This window comes from Lepidochelys kempii, chromosome 24 (assembly GCF_965140265.1).
Source record: "Lepidochelys kempii isolate rLepKem1 chromosome 24, rLepKem1.hap2, whole genome shotgun sequence".
NCBI classification, from domain to species: Eukaryota; Metazoa; Chordata; order Testudines; family Cheloniidae; genus Lepidochelys; species Lepidochelys kempii.
In genome coordinates, this window is record NC_133279.1 from 1980882 (window position 1) to 2002101 (window position 21220).

The window sequence follows — 21220 nt, forward strand, 5'->3', positions numbered from 1 at the left end:
GCCCTCTGCCCAGGGCTGAAGCCCTTGATCTTTGGTTTTGACCGCTTCCCCCCACGCCTGCTTGGAGCAGCAGGGCTTGGGTGGGTTCAGGCTTCAGTTCCTCCTCTTGGGGTCATGTAGTAATTTTTGTCAGAAGGGGGTCATGGTGCAATGAAGTTTGAGTATCTGTGGTCTAGATATTAATTCTTTGTAAAGTGACGCTGTTACTCAATACAAGGGTGTCTTTCAGGAATAAACTATCATTATCATCATAATTCAATACTTTAGACATCAAAAGCCTTAATGAGTGTTTGCGAAGAGGGTTGCTATCCAGTGTGTCAAGGAAGTGGAACATCCATGACAAGTGATATTGTCCCTGTTATCTACGTGGATAAACACAGGCACATTGAGAATAAGGTCTAACAGGAAATGAGTTGCAGAGACAGAATTAGACGGATTAGTCTTGAAAACACGTGCTTCCCATTGAGCCTGGACCCTGTCAGGCCCTTCACATTTTTGGATTCTAAACGTATGACAAAGAGGAGAGTAATACATAGAGCAGTGGTTCTCAAACTGTGGGTCAGGACCCTAAAGTGGGTTGCGACTTGCTAAGGCCCAGGGCCAAAGCCGAAGCCAAAGCCAGAAGGCTTCAGTCCTGGGTGGTGGGGCTAAGCTTATAGGCCTCTGCCCTCGGGCTTCGGCCTTGTCCCTGTGGCCTGGGGCAGTGGGGCTTTCGCTTTGCCCCCAGCCCCCACACCGCAGGTAGCAGGGCTTGGGCGGGATCAGGCTTCAGGCCGACCTCCTGTGGTGCTGTCTTAATTTTTGAGAACCCCTGCCATAGAGAGACGCATTCATGAGTTCTTTTTTTGTTTTGTTTTGACAAGTTTCTGGAGGAAACATCTTCTGATTCTTCTGCATGGGAGTGAGGAAACTTTATATTGGAATTCTAACTTCAAGTTGACTATCCTACACCGCCTATTACGAACTATGTAACTGACATACTCAGCAAAAAAAATGTGGAACAAGTGAAGGGTCCATGTTGCTGGAGGTGGTGGAAAAATGTTTTGAGGCAAACGAGGCTGGAGTTAAGATTTTGTTTGACAATAACAGCCGGATTTTTCACAGGAAGAGACATGTGACTTACCACTTCAGTACTTAATATTTGAATTATAAATAGCAGTTTATAATCTTAAGCCACCAATGAACATGTATGTAATTTACATCCTGATCATTCCTTTGGCAAATTAGTATCTCCATGTAGAAAGAAGGCAAAACTGAAGGGGATCAGCACATTATTTAGTTGGTCTTTGTTTATGCTTAGATCAGAAGAGAATTTGTCCAGAAGTTTGCCAAACAAAACAAGAATACGATAGAGTCGCCGTAATCATTAGAGTCATGTAAATTGCATATGAGGAAGCCCAAAACACGAAATGTTATTAACAAAACACTTGATTAACGTCACGTAATGAGGTCAACTAATGTTCAACCCAGAGAGTAGCGTGTGGCATGAGAAATCGGACTATGTGGTTTTATTGCTGTCTCTACAACAGACTCTTTGGGTGACCTTCTGCACAGTTTATTTGCCTCTGTTTATTTGCATAGACAATAAGGATAAGAACACTCGTGTCAGATGGTAAGTGGTAACTGAGGATACCAACCACTTCACAAACAGTCATTAAAGTTCTATATATGCAAAATGTTGTATGATTACAATGTTGATGTTTTGTTCACAGAAGATGCCCATGTTTGAGTAATAGAGTCACTTCAAAAATGTATTTCAGTGGCTCTCATTTCTAGGCCTTAGTCAGGTCATGATTTCTCGCTTCAGAATTTGTAGCTGTGTCGATTTTCATTCTATAGCAGCTAGGTGTTTCTCTTTTCTATAAAATTCCATTGTATAGTTATTGAGCCAGCTGTAAATCGTTCCGGCTCTGTTGACTACTGGAACTATTCCCGCCGGAGAAAGACCTGGAAACACGACCTCCAGGTGGTGAGAGTATGCATTCTCCTAAACTCATTCCACAGAGGTCTCTTGCTTGGTCCGTGATGCCTTTTCTTCATCTTCCCGTGCTTCACTTGGGCTCTCTTGGCCGCACTTTCCCATAAGATCTCCCTTCTCTTAGCTGCTCATGGACGGAGATGTGGTTGCTGAGGTGGTATAGATTCAAGATTGTAAGTCCAGGCCTTTATAAAACACTGTGCCACCAACCCCGAACACAGTCAATGAGCAGCGCTGGAAGAAATAGTACGGTGTGCTTCTGCCATGATTCTCTCCCATTCATTTCAGGTTGCATTAGATTAGATGCATTATGGGTGGATGTGCAGAGTATTCAGAATACAGGCTCCCTGAAATTGCAGTGCTTAATGGCAGAATATCCCAAACCAATATCAGCATGGATTTGAAAGACCAGACTGGATTGTTGTACATGTTACTGATGCTCAGATCCACCGCTGAATTTCCCTCAGATTCATTCCCACTTCCCAATGAAGTCAGGCATTAAACCATGACTGAAAAGGTCGAGCTGCTCCAAAGAGAAGGGTTACCGAACACCCGACTGGCGTTAGTTGGTACTAGCAGGGGAACCACAGGGTAATACCTCCTCTGATTTACAGCCTCTTGCCGGACCTGATTCTCTTCTAACCAAGGGCTCCTTGGGACTTAAGTAGTGCCCAGGCACTGGGTCCCTGCGCAGGAGTGAATTGTTACCGACAAGGCCAGATTTACCAAGTGTTTAGGCACCTAACTCACAGAGGCGGCTAACTGAGGAATGCAGCAGAAACGAAACCAGAAGACTGATCTCATGATGCAGAATCCTATGGCTGGCCGGAGGCTGAATTGGTGTAATATCATCCCATGTCCGTGTCCTGGTTTTTCTCCATCTCTCCTGTGCTTCTTGTGGGCTACATCATCTGCATTTTCTCAGACGACCTCAGTTCTCTTAGGTGCTCGTGGATGGAGATGAGAGTGCTGAGGTCGTAACTCCAAACCCTTAGAAAGCCCTGTGCCACCAACCTTCAATTCAAACAATGAGCAATGCTACAATTAACAGAAGTGTATGGTTCTGCTTTGATGATCACCCTAATAAGGGAGGTGTATTGAGAGATGATTTTGTAATCCCGATAAAGTGAAATTTACCCCAGGGCAGAACAAAAGTCTATGCAAACTTACGTCTGAGAAGAGCTATTTTGAAAGCTAGCGTGGTTCAAAGGCCTGGTATTGCCCTTCTGCCAGGGGTGAAGAGTTGCTAGGGGGAGCAGGGAGTCTGTTCTGTTTGTGAGCTCCAGGGGACCCTTAAAGGGGTAGACAGTTCTTGGACTTGTAGTGTGGGACAATCGGGACCACAGAAGGGGTGGAGAAAAGTTGGTGACCCGACTGGAGAGCCACGTTAGCCCGCAGGAGAAGGAGAGTGAGAAGCTGGTGCGTACCCTGGGCAATCCAGGCACAATGGTGTGTGCCGTACCCTCGAGCAGTGGTAGATTGAGACGGACTTATTCCATTCTGTTTGGCAGGGATATAAACTTTCCTGCTTCAGGGCATTAGCCAATAATGAAGAATAGGTCTGAGTAATTAATAGAAATGAGTCAGAAACTTCTCCTATGGGCAGGTTATCCCACAACTGCCTTCTGCAGAGTTTCTTGAGCCTTCCTCTGAAGCAGCTGTTGTTGGTCACTGTCAGAGCCGATGAAGTGAGCTGTAGCTCACAAAAGCTTATGCTCTAATAAATGTGTTAGTTTCTAAGGTGCCACAAGTCCTCCTTTTCTTTTTACGGATACAGACTGACACGGCTGCTACTCTGAAACCTGGACTAGCTGGGTCATTGATTGGGTCAAAGCGGAAAGTCTTGTGTTTCTGTATTTCAAAGAATGTGGCCATATTACGGGTCCCATATTAGAGGGCAAAGGTATATTATCTTTAAATCACATGTACGGCCGGAGAGCTGTAAGTCATCACACCAGCAAGACATGAGGGGGTTTCCATGGAGGGGTAACAGAGTCTGAGGAAATAATCAGAAAGGCTGGGAGTCTGGAAATTGTGAGTTTTAATCCCGGTTTTGCCAGGGCCTGACTGTGTGAACTTGAGCAAATCACTTCCCGCAGCTGTGAGCAAATCCCTGGCTGCCTCTGTGCCTCAGTTTCCCTAGCCGTGGAAGTTAACAAAAGCAGAGAGTTGTGTCGCAGAGGAGGTCTGAGGAGTAATGAGTCAGTGTTTATGCATCAGTCAGTTGTTCAGAAGCAGTGCCCAGGCATTGGTTCCCTGCGCAGGAGTGAATTGTTACCCACATTTACAAAGTATTTGGCATCTAACTCATAGATGTTTGTAAAATGAGGAATGGACCAGAACGGAAACCAGAGGATTGCTATCGTGTTTCAGAATCCCTTTAATGCTAATCTGATAGGATTACATAGGAACAGACAGAATGCAGAGTAGAAAATACATTGCCAGGTTTTCCAGGATTACAACAAATGAACTGCTCCCAGGTGATGCATTTCCCATCAGATGTTCTTCTTTCTTTGGTGCCGCTGTAGAGTTTGACAATCAAATCCTGTTTGCAGCCATTTTCAGTTAATTGTGTTATCCCAGCCCCAGTCTAATTAGACAAAGCACAATATCAGGAGAGGACTAAGTTCTTTCTCTGTTATACATCTTCTGTAGCAGTGTTGAAACTGGAAACAAATGGTACATATTTATGGAAAGGCTAGAAAACATAGGCCCTAATTCTCATTGACACTTACGTCCCAGGACGTTGGTTTGTAAAGAGCCTTCGAGTGAGTGTAAATATCATTTGTATGAACTCACAGGCCCCTGCTGCATTGACACTGTCAGAGAGGCCGAAAGGGGCCATGATGGAGCTGAGATTCGGGCCGTCAGATAGCTAGAGTAAAGGAGAGAGTATGGCGGTATTAGAGGAAACTGTGCTAAAGTGTCCCCTGGCAAATAGAAATCTGGTGCAGGTTTCCTGCGGTGCTGAGAACTCACAGCTCCCTTGGGAGTTGTGGGCACTCAGCATTTCCCAAAGCCATTGTCCATGAGCTCAGCCGTGAATCGGTATCTTGCTTTTCGTTTGTTGGTTGTTCCTTGTTCCATGGCTATTCCTCCTCAGCGAAACATGGATACAGGTTTGTGGGGCCACAGGGATAGGGGTGGGGGTAGCAGCAGGGGTAGGGGCAGGGGTAGCAGCACTTGAATGGCTTTTTCCAGCAGTATGGCGGCCAGTGTCCATAATCGCCTCCGTAACCGCTTGAGTCCCCATAACCCCACGGTTTACAGAACCAAGGTTTACAAATCTTTTGGTGCGGTTTACAGCACCAAGGTTTGCAAATCTTTTTTTGGTGGGGGAACAACATCTCCGTGCGTTGGAACTAAACCTGAAACACACAGAAAGGAAAAGAGTCACCATAATGCCTTAGAGCCAGTGGAATAAACGGGTCAAAGCTCAGTTCCCATTGAAATGGGGGCCACGTAGAAAGAGAGAGCGCGTGGTACTTTGGCTTCTAAAGCTTGCGAGTCAGCAATACTTGACCATGTATGTATGAAAAATATTCTTCGTCAGTACAAAACGTTAAGGACCAGAGCCCGAGCCAGCGGAAATCGCCACTGTTCAACGGAGATGAATGGTGCTAAGCTAACTTACACCAGCTGGGGATCTGCACCTATCATTGCTAGCAGAGCACATAAGAACAGAGAAATTGCCGTACTGGTTCAGAGCAGAGATCCATCTAATGTAGCAATCTGCCTGAGCTGCTGTTGAATTAAAAGTGGTTTATGAGCTTTTTCAAAGCTGCCAAAGGGATTCGAATGCCTGTTTCTTTATGAAAATAAACCTGAACTTGTGTCCCAAATGCCTGTGTAGTTCTGCAAAAAATTGCCACCCTCGCTTTATACCATGAATCCACCAATGCCTGCAACTTAATAATCAAGATTTTTTCGTGGAAACTCCCATAAGATAGACAGTAATTGGAGTCTATATGCAAAATTGAAATGAGCACTAACGAGACATCTGGATAGCTATGGAGAGGTTCAGTGAAATCGCACTTACCCAGCCCACTGAGGAGGAGACGTCAAGAGAAGCGGTTAAAGAACCCTGAGTTGCGAGGGCTTTTATACAGGTTGTTAGATGGCCTGGAGAATCTGAGACACCCTTTTGCTTGAGGTCTTAATTAGTTAGAAAAACATTTTGCTGTGCACGTCACTCCTTCAGTGGATATAATTGGTTGCTTCAATTTTCAGGATTGTTGTTTTCTACCTCACATGGTTTGGCATGCATATGACACACTGCAGGTTTCCTTCATCTTAAAAGTTTTCTGAGACAAATTCATTTCTGGTGTCCTCCTAGTGCTTCCACCATAGTTACTCTGGGAATGAATTGGGAGCTTATTAAGAGCTGTATCTGTTGCACAATCTCCTGTCACATAGAGGACTCCAATTTGATCCTTTAAAGCGACCCTGATATGTGTTGGTATGTACTGGGGGCCAAGGGCAGTTCCCCCCATGGAATTTGCAAGGAGGACGGCACATTGAGGCCCTGTGGCTTGAAATTTCCCTCTGTCAGACGGACAGTTTAAGACCTATGAACCACTGAAGTCCCACTTACAGTTCCAAAAAAGATCGTAACAGGGACCTGAGATTTGCACCGGCCTTTGTGCTGACCCTCTGCTTAGGGGCGTGTTTCCCCTCAGATTAATTAAAAATTCAATTAGTTATGGCACCAGTGCTGTGGGATGAGGGTGATCACCATGGCAGAAGCTCACTGTGCTTCCTCTTGCAGGGCTGCTCTTGGTTTGAGGTGAGGGCTGGTGGTGGGTGAAAACAAGTTATGTTTGATAAAGGCTTTGAGATAAACCTTGGAACGTTTCTGGCATCAGTCACATGATCTGCATCCAATAACAGCCAAACACAATTGTTGTCTTGCATGAAAAAGCAGCGGATAAAGTCTCAGATGAAAGACAGGAAAGCTGGAGATGTGGCTTTCTTAGCTAAGGCTATGGGCTGAGATCAGACTTATTTAAAATCTGATCAGTTTAAGGCATGCTGGAAGACCCTGAGCTTAGAATCATAGAATATCAGGGTTGTACGGGACCTCAGGAGGTCATCTAGTCCAACCCCCTGCTCAAAGCAGGACCGATCCCCAATTAAATCATCCCAGCCAGGGCTTTGTCAAGCCTGACCTTAAAAACTTCTAAGGAAGGAGATTCCACCACTTCCTTAGGTAACGCATTCCAGTGTTTCACCACCCTCCTAGTGAAAAAGTTTTTCTTAATATCCAACCTAAATCTCCCCCACTGCAACTTGAGACCATTACTCCTTGTTCTGTCATCTGCTACCACTGAGAACAGTCTAGAGCCATCCTCTTTGGAACCCGCTTTCAGGTAGTTGAAAGCAGCTATCAAATCCCCCCTCATTCTTCTCTTCCGTAGACTAAACATCCCAGTTCCCTCAGCCTCTCCTCTTAACTCATGTGTTCCAGTCCCCTAATCATTTTTGTTTCCCTCCGCTGGACTCTTTCCAATTTTTCCACATCCTTCTTGTAGTGTGGGGCCCCAAACTGGACACAGTACTCCAGATGAGGCCTCACCAGCGTTCAATAGAGGGGAACGATCACGTCCCTCGATCTGTTGGCAATGCCCCTACTTATACATTCCAAAATGCCATTGGCCTTCTGGGCAACAAGGGCACACTGTTGACTCATATCCAGCTTCTCGTCCACTGTAACCCCTAGGTCCTTTTCTGCAGAACTGCTGCCGAGCCATTCGGTCCCTAGTCTGTAGCGGTGCATGGGATTCTTCCGTCCTAAGTGCGGGACTCAGCACTTGTCCTTGTTGAACCTCATCAGATTTCTTTTGGCCCAATCCTCCAATTTATCTAGGTCCCTCTATATCCTATCCCTACCCTCCAGCATATCTACCTCTCCTCCCAGTTTAGTGTCATCTGCAAACTTGCTGAGGGTTCAATCCACACCATCCTCCAGATCATTTATGAAGATATTGAACAAAACTGGCCCGAGAACCGACCCTTGGGGCACTCCACTTGATACCGGCTGCCAACTAGACATGGAGCCATTGATAACTACCCGTTGAGCCCGTCAATCTAGCCAGCTTTCTAGCCAGCAGAATGTTTGTCTACTATGAGGAGAATGATGTTGAAATTGTAACATACACTCTATGGAAAGGTTTCAGAGTAACAGCCGTGTTAGTCTGTATTCGCAAAAAGAAAAGGAGTACTTGTGGCACCTTAGAGACTAACCAATTTATCTGAGCATAAGATTTCGTGAGTTACAGCTCACTTCATCGGATGCATACTGTGGAAACTACAGAAGGTGTTTGTGTTTATACACACAAATCATGAAAAATGGGTGTTTATCACTTTAAAAGATTTTCTGGAAAGTTTCCTGGAATCAGCGTGAGAAGCCTTGTTGTGATTCTAAGGCTCTGAACACCTTAGAAGGTTGGGACCCCAAAGTGGGTCGCAACCCCATTTTGATGGGGTTGCCAGGGCTGGTTATAGACTGGTTGGGACCCGGGGCCAAAGCCGAAACCCTAGCCCCACTGCCCAGGGCTGAAACCTGAGCCCCACCAACCGGTTGCAAGCCCTCTGCCCAGGGCTGAAGCCCTTGATCTTTGGTTTTGACCGCTTCCCCCCACGCCTGCTTGGAGCAGCAGGGCTTGGGTGGGTTCAGGCTTCAGTTCCTCCTCTTGGGGTCATGTAGTAATTTTTGTCAGAAGGGGGTCATGGTGCAATGAAGTTTGAGTATCTGTGGTCTAGATATTAATTCTTTGTAAAGTGACGCTGTTACTCAATACAAGGGTGTCTTTCAGGAATAAACTATCATTATCATCATAATTCAATACTTTAGACATCAAAAGCCTTAATGAGTGTTTGCGAAGAGGGTTGCTATCCAGTGTGTCAAGGAAGTGGAACATCCATGACAAGTGATATTGTCCCTGTTATCTACGTGGATAAACACAGGCACATTGAGAATAAGGTCTAACAGGAAATGAGTTGCAGAGACAGAATTAGACGGATTAGTCTTGAAAACACGTGCTTCCCATTGAGCCTGGACCCTGTCAGGCCCTTCACATTTTTGGATTCTAAACGTATGACAAAGAGGAGAGTAATACATAGAGCAGTGGTTCTCAAACTGTGGGTCAGGATCCCAAAGTGGGTTGCGACCCCATTTTAATAGCGTCGCCGGAGCTGGTTTAGACTTGCTGAGGCCCAGGGCCAAAGCCAAAGCGAGAAGGCTTCAGTCCTGGGTTGTGGGGCTAAGCTTACAGGCCTCTGCCCTTGGGCTTCGGCTTTGTCCCTGGGGCAGTGGGGCTTTCGCTTTGCCCCCGCCCCCACACCACAGGTAGCAGGGCTTGGGCGGGATCAGGCTTCAGGCCGACCTCCTGTGGTGCTGTCTTAATTTTTGAGAACCCCTGCCATAGAGAGACGCATTCATGAGTTCTTTTTTTGTTTTGTTTTGACAAGTTTCTGGAGGAAACATCTTCTGATTCTTCTGCATGGGAGTGAGGAAACTTTATATTGGAATTCTAACTTCAAGTTGACTATCCTACACCGCCTATTATGAACTATGTAACTGACATACTCAGCAAAAAAAATGTGGAACAAGTGAAGGGTCCATGTTGCTGGAGGTGGTGGAAAAATGTTTTGAGGCAAACGAGGCTGGAGTTAAGATTTTGTTTGACAATAACAGCTGGATTTTTACAGGAAGAGACATGTGTCTTATCACTTCAGTACTTAATATTTGAATTATAAATAGCAGTTTATAATCTTAAACCACCAATGAACATTTATGTAATTTACATCCTGATCATCCCTTTGGCAAATTAGTATCTCCATGTAGAAAGAAGGCAAAACTGAAGGGGATCAGCACATTATTTAGTTGGTCTTTGTTTATGCTTAGATCAGAAGAGAATTTGTCCAGAAGCTTGCCAAACAAAACAAGAATACGATAGAGTCGCCGTAATCATTAGAGTCATGTAAATTGCATATGAGGAAGCCCAAAACACGAAATGTTATTAACAAAACACTTGATTAACGTCACGTAATGAGGTCAACTAATGTTCAACCCAGAGAGTAGCGTGTGGCATGAGAAATCGGACTATGTGGTTTTATTGCTGTCTCTACAACAGACTCTTTGGGTGACCTTCTGCACAGTTTATTTGCCTCTGTTTATTTGCATAGACAATAAGGATAAGAACACTCGTGTCAGATGGTAAGTGGTAACTGAGGATACCAACCACTTCACAAACAGTCATTAAAGTTCTATATATGCAAAATGTTGTATGATTACCATGTTGATGTTTTGTTCATAGAAGATGCCCATGTTTGAGTAATAGAGTCACTTCAAAAATGTATTTCAGTGGCTCTCATTTCTAGGCCTTAGTCAGGTCATGATTTCTCGCTTCAGAATTTGTAGCTGTGTCGATTTTCATTCTATAGCAGCTAGGTGTTTCTCTTTTCTATAAAATTCCATTGTATAGTTATTGAGCCAGCTGTAAATCATTCCGGCTCTGTTGACTACTGGAACTATTCCCGCCGGAGAAAGACCTGGAAACACGACCTCCAGGTGGTGAGAGTATGCATTCTCCTAAACTCATTCCACAGAGGTCTCTTGCTTGGTCCGTGATGCCTTTTCTTCATCTTCCCGTGCTTCACTTGGGCTCTCTTGGCCGTACTTTCCCATAAGATCTCCCTTCTCTTAGCTGCTCATGGACGGAGATGTGGTTGCTGAGGTGGTATAGATTCAAGATTGTAAGTCCAGGCCTTTATAACACACTGTGCCACCAACCCCGAACACAGTCAATGAGCAGCGCTGGAAGAAATAGTACGGTGTGCTTCTGCCATGATTCTCTCCCATTCATTTCAGGTTGCATTAGATTAGATGCATTATGGGTGGATGTGCAGAGTATTCAGAATACAGGCTCCCTGAAATTGCAGTGCTTAATGGCAGAATATCCCAAACCAATATCAGCATGGATTTGAAAGACCAGACTGGATTGTTGTACATGCTACTGATGCTCAGATCCACCGCTGAATTTCCCTCAGATTCATTCCCACTTCCCAATGAAGTCAGGAGAATGATACAGCAATGTAGCATGCCCATGTAAATTTTCATAGGAAAGAAACCTGCAGGGTGTAGTTTGCACGTTGTACCATGTGAGGTCGAGAATAGACTAATGAACATAAAGACTGAGGAAAGACTTACCTCAATTAAAAGAGTCACTACAAACAGTCTAATAAAATGTGTTTTGTAACTAATAAGAACCTAATGCACATATGGTGTCTCCGTTCCTCCAGGCAGTTTGAGTAAGTGTATAAAAGCTCCCGTCACTCAGGGCTCTTCCAACCACTTCTCTTGACTTACTGTCCTCGATGAACTAGGTAAGTCTGATTTGAATCAATTTCTCTCTAACTTTTGAGGTGGCACATTAGTAATCTCTTCAATTCAGGATTAAATCTTGTATGTTGACTCTGTGATTCTCAGCATTTTTAAGGAATTTTTCTGTAATTTTTTGAGACTGTTAAGTTGCAGGCATTAGTGGATTCAGGTTTTAGAAATTAAGTGTGGGATTTGCAGAGGAACATACATGTTTCCAACACAGCATTCCTATGACTCTTAACTGGAGACAGGAAATTGGAATCCCTTTGGCAGCTCTGAATAATCTCAAAGCGCAGCTTTCATTGAGGGGTTTTGGGAAGAAACCCCTCCACTTTCTTCCATAAAGGGCCATTTCAGTGTTGTTCTACTTCATTGGGAAGTAGCTGCTACTCAATACTGTTTGAAACAGAGTAATTGTTTCAATGGACCTTCAGTCTGATCTAGTATGACAATTCCTATGTTATGTGTGCAACTCGCAGTTTTAGATGCAGATTTTGGCTGGTGTAAATTAGCATAGCTCCATTAAAGTCAGTGTCACTGAGTTGATTTAACCCAGCTGACAATCTGGTCCTTTGAGTTTTGTACTGAAAATAGAATATTGTCCATTCATTCATTAGCAAGTATTGCTGCCTCACAAGCGTGACAACCCGCGACGCCATAATCTGCTCAAGGAGAGAAGTGGTTAGCATGCTGTGGCAAAATGCACACAGGGCAAGGAACATTATGAATTTTATTCCTGCCATGCTTTGTATAAACATTTTGTCAAAGGAAGTAAATATCTCTTTCCTAGAAAGGGTCTCTATCATATGTTTCGTCTACTGTCAATATTTTTCAGAGAAAGGGACTGAGAGGGTCAAAGAGCTTAGTTGAGAGGGAGGTTAAGAGTAAGTGGAAGAAGAGGACTAGTAGAGAAAATGGGAGGCCACACGTAGCCAGGAACTGTGGATCTAGGTCATCATTTGCCTGCTCTCTATCCTTGGTCTCCAATACAATAGTAACTGAGCTTTGATCCTTTATTCCACCGGCTCTCGTGCATTATGTTGACTTTTTCCCCTGCTGTGTTTCAGGTGTACCCCCAACACAGAAAGATGTCTTTCGACGAAAGTATTATCGGCGAATTGTACTATAATCCCTGCTGTTATGGGGGCTATCGTGGTTACAGGTTTCCATGGTGTTACCAAAGGCCATACCCATATGGTTGGGGCCATCACTACAAATGCTGTTACCCTTACCCTTACCGATGGGTCTGTGGGTACGGCTATGGAAATGGTTAGCCATGTTTCGCTGAGGAGGAATAGATCTGGAACATGGAAAGACCAGGAAATGTAAAGGAAGGTACAGATTTTTGGCTGAGTTTATGGGCAATAGCTTTCAGAAATGCAGAGCGTCCTTGACTCCCCTGGGAGTCGTGAGCGCTCAGCTCCTAAGTAAATCTGCCCCATATCTCTATTTCCCCGGTTGCACTTTATGACTGTTTCCTCTAATACTTTCCAAACTCTCTGCTTCTTCTAGAATGATCAGTTTAGGCATGAATCTCAATTCCATGAAGCCCCTTTAGGCCACTGTGACACAGTAAGTGAAGCAAGTGCCTTGTGGGTGGGTCAAAAAACATTTACACTCACTTGAAGGCTCCTTAAAGAGCTGTGTAAGGGTCCGTTGTGCCAATGAGAATCGAGCCCTATGTGTTCTGGCCTTTTCATGAATGTGCCATTGGTCTCTGGTTTCAACAGGGCTACAAAAGTTGTATATTGGTGAGGCAGCTTAGTCCTGGGATTAAGTTGTGCTTTGTCTCGTTTGATTCTGACTGTGATGAAAGACATATCTCAAAATGGCTGCAAACAGGCCTTGATTGTCAAAGTCTACAGCTGCAATGAAGAAAGAAGAACATCTGGTGTGAAATGTTATCACCTTGGAGCCAGTGATTCATTGCAGATGTAAAGGGACTGTTGCCCCCTTACTAACATTCAGTGGGGGTGTTTTAGTTGCTAACTCCCAGTACTAAAAAGGGGGAAGGGTTGATGGGGAATCAGGACCCTCAGCCTGACAGCCCCCAGGAACAATGGGGAGAGGCCAATGCTCCAGGTCAGCCTGAATGACAGGGCAAGCAGGCTAATCAGAGAGTCAGGAGGCCAGGGAGGTCCCGTCCTCCCTGTGAGCTGGAATTGCCTGAGTCAGACAGAATGGGGCTGAGCTAAGAAGAAAGCAGGGGCCCAAGCTAAGCTGGGGAGCAGAGCTGGGCCAGATCCAGAGGGACCAGAAAAGCAGCCTAGAGAGGAGACCCTGTCCTTGGAGCAGAGCTGTAGCCGCAAAGCCAGAGGCACAGCCCAGGGAGAGCAGACTTGCCCTGGGAGCAGAGCTGCAGCAACCGGAGCCAGAGGGGCCAGAAAAGCAGCCCAGGAAGCAGGTCAGTGCTGGGAGCAGAGTCAGAGAAGCAGCCTGCAGAGCAGACCTGTCCTAGGAGCAGAGCTGCAGCGACCAGAGCCAGAGGGGCCAGAGAAGCAGCCCAGGGAGCTGGAGGCAGAGCAGCAGCCGTGCAGAGACAGAGTGGTGGGGCTGGGGCTGGAGGAGTCCGGAGCTGGTTGTGGTGAGCAGCTGGGGAAACTGAGGGGGACTCTGGGCAGCAGGCCCAGCGCAGGGAGACACCTCAGCCAAGGGGCTCTGCAGGCCAGGCTTGGATCGTAACCCCGACAGGGCAGGGGCGACGCTGGGAAGAAGGGTCCTACTACTTAGAGCCTGAGAGCGTGTGGCCACCACCAGAGCAAGTGTCCAACCCACAGCATCCCCGCAGCACAGCCAGGGCTGGAGCAGGAGGCCTGGGACTTACAAGGAACAGACTGTGAACTGCCCTGATGTTCCAGAGACACTGTCTGTGATGTTCCCTGCCACAGAGCGGGGTGATGTGTTTCCTTTCACCTTTCCCATTTTTCCTTATTCTTTTTAACATTAATTGTTAATTAAATAATTTGCATTTGCTTTAACTTGTATGTAATTGTTAGTGGGTCAGAGAAGTGCCCAGGGCAGAGAGAGTACCCTGGAGTGGGGACACCCTAGCCCCTGTCCTAGGTGACCACAGCCCCCCAGGAATCCTGGGCCCAGCCTTGTTGGGATTATGAGGACTCTGCCAGACAGGAGAGTGGAAGGGGAGTCCTCAAGGGCAGGGAGGCCACTGGGTAAAGGAAGTGGGAGCGAGGACTCAGATCCTTTCGCTAGCCCACTTCACCGGGGTAGTGCAGAAGCCAGGAAAGTTCCCCACAAGAGCGGGACTATTCCCCCGCTTACACAGACCTTCTTGAAACCCTGGAAATATATTCTTTCTCCTGTGCATTCCTTTTGTCTCTTGCTGTGTACTATTCTTGTTTTTTTCACATTAAACTGATTCTGTATTATAATACCAGCCTTCTGGTTTTTCTTTCTGCTCCATTCCTTATTCAGCAACCACTGTGGCCCAGGTGCACAGATCTCCTTAGGCGCTGACTCTTATTGAAATCAGTATGAATAAGGCACCTAAACACCTTTGTGAATCTGGGCCTGTGTGTAACCGTTCACTGCTGTGCAGGAGGCCAGTGTACATGCACTGCTTAAATCCCATTGGAGCCCTGTAGTGAGAAGTGGATCAGGTCTGGCAAGAGTCTGCAATTCATAAGAGAGGTATTACCCCTTCCGTTCCCTTCTGTGTACTGAGTAACCCAAATAACCTTCAGATACCTTCCCGTTGTAAACTCCAGTGAAGTCAGGAAAATGATACCAGGAATGTAGTTTGCCAATAAAACTTTAACTTGAAAGACACCTGCAGAGCATATAATGCAAAAAGAAAAGGAGTACTTGTGGCACCTTAGAGACTAACCAATTTATTTGAGCATAAGCTTTCGTGAGCTCTGTAGTTCAAGTACTCCTTTTCTTTTTGCGAATACAGACTAACACGGCTGGTACTCTGAAACAGAGCATATAATGTAATCTGCATACCATACTATGTGTGTATGGGGGTGGGGGGGATGTGAGAAAACCTGGATTTGTGCAGGAAATAGCCCAACTTGATTGTCATGCACATTGTGTAAAGAGTTGTCACTTTGGATGGGCTATCACCAGCAGGAGAGTGAATTTGTGTGGGGGGGTGGAGGGTGAGAAAACCTGGATTTGTGCTGGAAATGGCCCACCTGATGATCACTTTAGATAAGCTATTACCAGCAGGACAGTGGGGTGGGAGGAGGTATTGTTTCATATTCTCTGTGTATATATAAAGCCTGCTGCAGTTTCCACGATATGCATCTGAGGAAGTGAGCTGTAGCTCATGAAAGCTTATACTCTAATAAATTGGTTAGTCTCTAAGGTGCCACAAGTACTCCTTTTCTTCATACTATCACAGTTTCTGTTAACTGTCCCTGTGACTCCTCTAGGGCAGTCCCTTAAGGTTTCTGACTCCAAGATGTCACCTATTTTGGGTAGAGAGATATTCCTCACTCTCCAACCTGACCAAAGGTTTTAAGGTTGCATAGAACCCTGCCTTAAAGTATGTTATCCCCAGCTAACCAGTCTAAAGGCCAGTTCCTGTATGCTGCTTTTTCTCTGAAATCTGTTAACAGCATATTGCTAATAGTTAACAATTCATCACTCTGCTCTTTCTAAGAACACAGTGGGATTCTTAAGATAAAAACATTACAGAGAAGACATGTAAAAACAATAAAAGTCCCTCCATGCATCCTGAAAGCTTGCCAGAGGTCACCATCAACCTTATGCATCCCTAGCTGGCCAAAGCCTTTCCAGCCCTTCTGCCAGGGTGCAAACCCCCTTGAAGAGAAGGCCTGGCCATTTGTGGATGAGAAAGAAGTCCCTGAGTCAGTTCAAACCAAGCCTTTTTACATCAAGTTCTTTTCTTTGTCGTTCTCTGGAAAACCCAGTTCGCACTGGTAATTCATGAATAACCCCAGTGGCACCTCTTTGGAGGTGTTTCCATTCGTCAATGATTTATCTTAATCGCTCTCCACTGTTTTAGTTCTTGAAGAAGCTGTGGTAACCTTCCCCCTTGGAGTAGAACGCAATCATACATACAATCCCTGGCCCACAGTTATACATAAACTTCACACAATGGAGTCCTGTGAAGGTACGGCATAGAATTGCAATATACGTCACAACTTTCACGTGAGGTTGACAATAGACAAATAATCGCAAACACAGAGGAAAACAATTCTGTTGATTGATAGAATGACTTGTGCAACAAAATTTGGTTTGTAACTAATAAGGACCTTATGAAGAAAGGGTGTCTCAGATCCTCCAGGGTTCAGATCCTCAATAGTCCCTGTTGAGATATGGGACTATTCTAATGATGTCTTGTGACCTCTTTTTTTTGGTAAAGTGGGTAAGGCTGATCTGAATCACTCTCAGTATTACTGGTGAGGTGTCACATTGGTGCTAGTTGTAATTTAGGAGTCAATCTTGCATATACACTCTGTGGTTCTTATGAATTATGGGACTTATTGTGAGATCTTGGACATGTCATTTGCCCCCTTTGTGTGCCTATGTCTGTAAAATGGGAACAGAGATATTTACTTATGCCACAAATATAAAGGGAAGGCTAGCCACCTTTAAATCTCTCCTGGCCAGAGGAAAAACCCTTTCAAGTGTAAAGGGTTAAGAAGCTAAAGATAACATTTCTGGCACCTGACCAAAATGACGATTGAGGAAACAAGATACTTTCAAAGCTGGAGGCGGGGAGGGGAACAAAGTCTTCTCTCTGTCTGTGTGTTGCCTTTGCCGGGACCAGAGCAGGAATGTAGGTCAGAACGCCTGTAAAGGGTTAATAAGCAATCTAGTTAGATATGCGTTAGATTCTGTTTTGTTTAAATGGCTGATAAAATAAGCTGTGCTGAATGGAATGGATATTCCTGTTTTTGTGTCTTTTTGTAACTTAAGGTTTTGCCTAGAGGGATTCTCTATGTTTTGAATCTGATTACCCTGTAAGGTATTTACCATCCTGATTTTACAGAGGTGATTCTTTTACTTTTTCTTCAGTTAAAATTCTTCTTTTAAGAACCTGATTGCTTTTTCCTTGTTCTTAAGATCCAAGGGTTTGGGTCTGTGTTCACCTATGCAAATTGGTGAGGATTTTTATCAAGCCTTCCCCAGGAAAGGGGGTGTAGGGCTTGGGGAGATTTTGGGGGGAAAGACGTTTCCAACTGGGATCTTTCCAGGTTATATTTTGTTAGACACTTGATGGTGGCAGCAATAAAGTCCAGGGACAAAAGGTAAAATAGTTTGTACCTTGGGGAAGTTTTAACCTAAACTGATAAAAATAAGCTTAGGGGTTTTTTCATGCAGGTCCCCACATCTGTATCCTAGAGTTCAGAGTGGTGAAGGAAAATCTTGGCACTTACATTACAGGCAAAAACTGCACAACTCACTATCCAAGTAATTGTTCCATGGACCTTTCCTCCCATGCTTTTTGTGTGCGTCCATAATAAGGACTAATAGTGGGAAAAGGTCCCTTTAATATGGATGCTTTATCTAGAGCCCTTTGATCAAACAAAGCTCAGTTTGCATGACTAATGCTACCTGAGGCCCTAATGATGAATTTTCTAATTAATCTGTCTATGTCCATGCATGCCTGTGCAACTCTTAAACAGAAATTCCTGTGGGCCTTAATTCTGGACTCACCAGCTCTCATTTATCATAACTATCTATTTTCCACCAGTTTCTTCTCTGCCAGATACTCCACTGATGTGTAGAGATTAGCATCCAGCTAGAGAGCTGTCATTCATGCCAGGCTAATGTTGGTGTAAATTCTGCAAGATCGGATACTAGACACTTAATTTGCAATCACTTTACAAGATCCAGAGGCAATGGCAATTTGATATTGAAGTTTTGGATTTCACTCCACTTGATAAAACTCAATTAAATGTATATTTTTTTCATTTTTTGCTCATAAACTGGGCTGCAGCAATTTCTAATTTTGTAGGGTCCAGTGAGAGACAATAGTCAAAATTAGCTTCATCTGGAATGTTGCAAACACAATTGATTGAGTCTGTTCTCCCAAAATACAATGTGTATTAATTCTGTAAGGGTTATTAAGGTAGCATGGACCCACAGCACTGCTAATGAGAATTGTCCTATACAATTATATAACCTGAAAATGAAGTACCATGGCTTGACATGGAAGAAACCTTAAATGAAAGAATATCTTTTTCATGTGGGGTGTTCTCATTTTCAAAAGATGGACATTTTTAACTTATCGTTTTTTTCTAGGATCTTTTTTTTTTTTTTGAGAATCTGCTCTCAACTACATGTGTTCGTTGTGACAAATCTTGAAACCAGAATCAGTATCTTTCAGGAAATGCTTTGTATTAAGATTATCTATCACCATCTGCAAAGCAATGTAGGTATGATTGTGTTTGACACACACAAAGGGGAGGGTTACCATAGCTCCTTCAGGAACTAAAACAGTGTCTAAGGTAAATAACTGAGGAATGGAAACACCTCCAGAGAGGTGCCACCCTTGGGAGGCTGGTGTAAGGGTTGTGCAGCCTTAAATCCTCAGTGAGAAGGGAGCCTGATGAAGATCTCCAACTAAGAAAGCTGACGATTGGGAGATGGATGGGTATAAGCTGTTCAGGAAGGACAGGCAGGGCAGAAAAGGTGGGGGAGTTGCACTGTATGTAAGAGATCAGTATGACTGCTCAGAGCTCAAGTATGAAACTGCAGAAAAACCTCGGAGTCTCTGGATTAAGTTAAGAAGCGTGAGCAACAAGGGTGATGTCGTGGTGGGAGTCTGCTATAGACCACCGGACCAGGGGGATGAGGTGGACGAGGCTTTCTTCCGGCAACTCGCAGAAGTTACTAGATCGCACGCCCTGGTTCTCATGGGAGACTTCAATAACCTTGATATCTGCTGGGAGAGCAATACAGCGGTGCACAGACAATCCAGGAAGTTTTTGGAAAATGTAGGGGACAATTTCCTGGTGCAAGTGCTGGAGGAACCAACTAGGGGCAGAGCTCTTCTTGACCTGCTGCTCACAAACCGGGAAGAATTAGTAGGTGAAGCAAAAGTGGATGGGAATCTGGGAGGCAGTGACCATGAGATGGTCGAGTTCAGGATCCTGACAGAAGGAAGAAAGGAAAGCAGCAGAATACTGACCCTGGACTTCAGAAAAGCAGACTTTGACTCCCTCAGGGAACTGATGGGCAAGGTCCCCTGGGAGAATAACATAAGGGGGAAAGGAGTCCAGGAGAGCTGGCTGTATTTTAAAGAATCCTTATTGAGGTTACAGGAACAAACCGTCCTGATGTGTAGAAAGAATAGTAAATATGGCAGGCGACCAGCTTGGCTTCACAGTGAAATCCTTGCTGATCTTAAATACAAAAAAAAAGCTTACAAGAAGTGGAAGATTGGACAAATGACCAGGGAGGAGTATAAAAATATTGCTCAGGCATGCAGGAGTGAAATCAGGAAGGCCAAATCACACCTGGAGTTGCAGCTAGCAAGAGATGTTAAGAGTAACAAGAAGGGTTTCTTCAGGTATGTTAGCAACAAAAAGAAAGTCAAGGAAAGTGTGGGCCCCTTACTGAACGAGGGAGGCAACCTAGTGACAGAGGATGTGGAAAACAGCTAATGTATTCAATGCTTTTTTTGCCTCTGTCTTCACGAACAAGGTCAGCTCCCAGACTACTGCACTGGGCAGCACAGCACTGGGAGGAGGTGACCAGCCCTCTGTGAAGAAAGAAGTGGTTCGAGACTATTTAGAAATGCTGGACATGCACAAGTCCATGGGGCTGGATGCACTGCATCCGAGAGTGCTAAAGGAGTTGGCGGATGTGATTGCAGAGCCATTGGCCATTATCTCTGAAAACTCATGGCGATCGGGGGAGGTCCCTGATGACTGGAAAAAGGCTAATATAGTGCCCATCTTTAAAAAAGGGAAGAAGGAGGATCCTGGGAACTACAGACCAGTCAGCCTGACCTCAGTCCCTTGAAAAATCATGGAGCAGGTCCTGAAGGAATCAATTCTGAAGCACTTAGAGGAGAGGAAAGTGATCAGGAACAGTCAGCATGGATTCACCAAGGGCAAGTCATGCCTGACTAATCTAATTGCCTTCTATGACGAGATAATGGGCTCTGTGGATGAAGGGAAAGCAGTGGATGTGTCGTTCCTTGACTTTAGCAAAGCTTTTGACACGGTCTCCCACAGTATTCTTGCCAGCAAGTTACAGAAGCATGGGCTGGATGAATGGATTCTAAGGTGGATAGAAAGTTGGCTAGATTGTCGGGCTCAACGGGTAGTGATCAATGGCTCCATGTCTAGTTGGCAGCCGGTATCAAGTGGAGTGCCCCAAGGGTCAGTTCTCGGGCCGGTTTTGTTCAATATCTTCATAAATGATCTGGAGGATGGTGTGGATTGCACCCTCAGCAAGTTTGCAGATGATACTAAACTGGGAGTAGAGGTAGATACACTGGAGGGTAGGGATAGGATACAGAGGGACCTAGACAAATTGGAGGATTGGGCCAAAAGAAGTCTGATGAGGTTCAACAAGGACAAGTGCTGAGTCCCGCACTTAGGACGGAAGAATCCCATGCACCGCTACAGACTAGGGACCGAATGGCTCGGCAGCAGTTCTGCAGAAAAGGACCAAGGGGTTACAGTGGACGAGAAGCTGGATATGAGTCAACAGTGTGCCCTTGTTGCCCAGAAGGCCAATGGCATTTTGGGATGTATAAGTAGGGGCATTGCCAACAGATCGAGGGATGTGATCGTTTCCCTCTATTTGACACTGGTGAGGCCTCATCTGGAGTACTGTGTCCAGGTTGGGGCCCCACACTAGAAGAAGGTTGTGGAAAAATTGGAAAGAGTCCAGCGGAGGGCAAGAAAAAT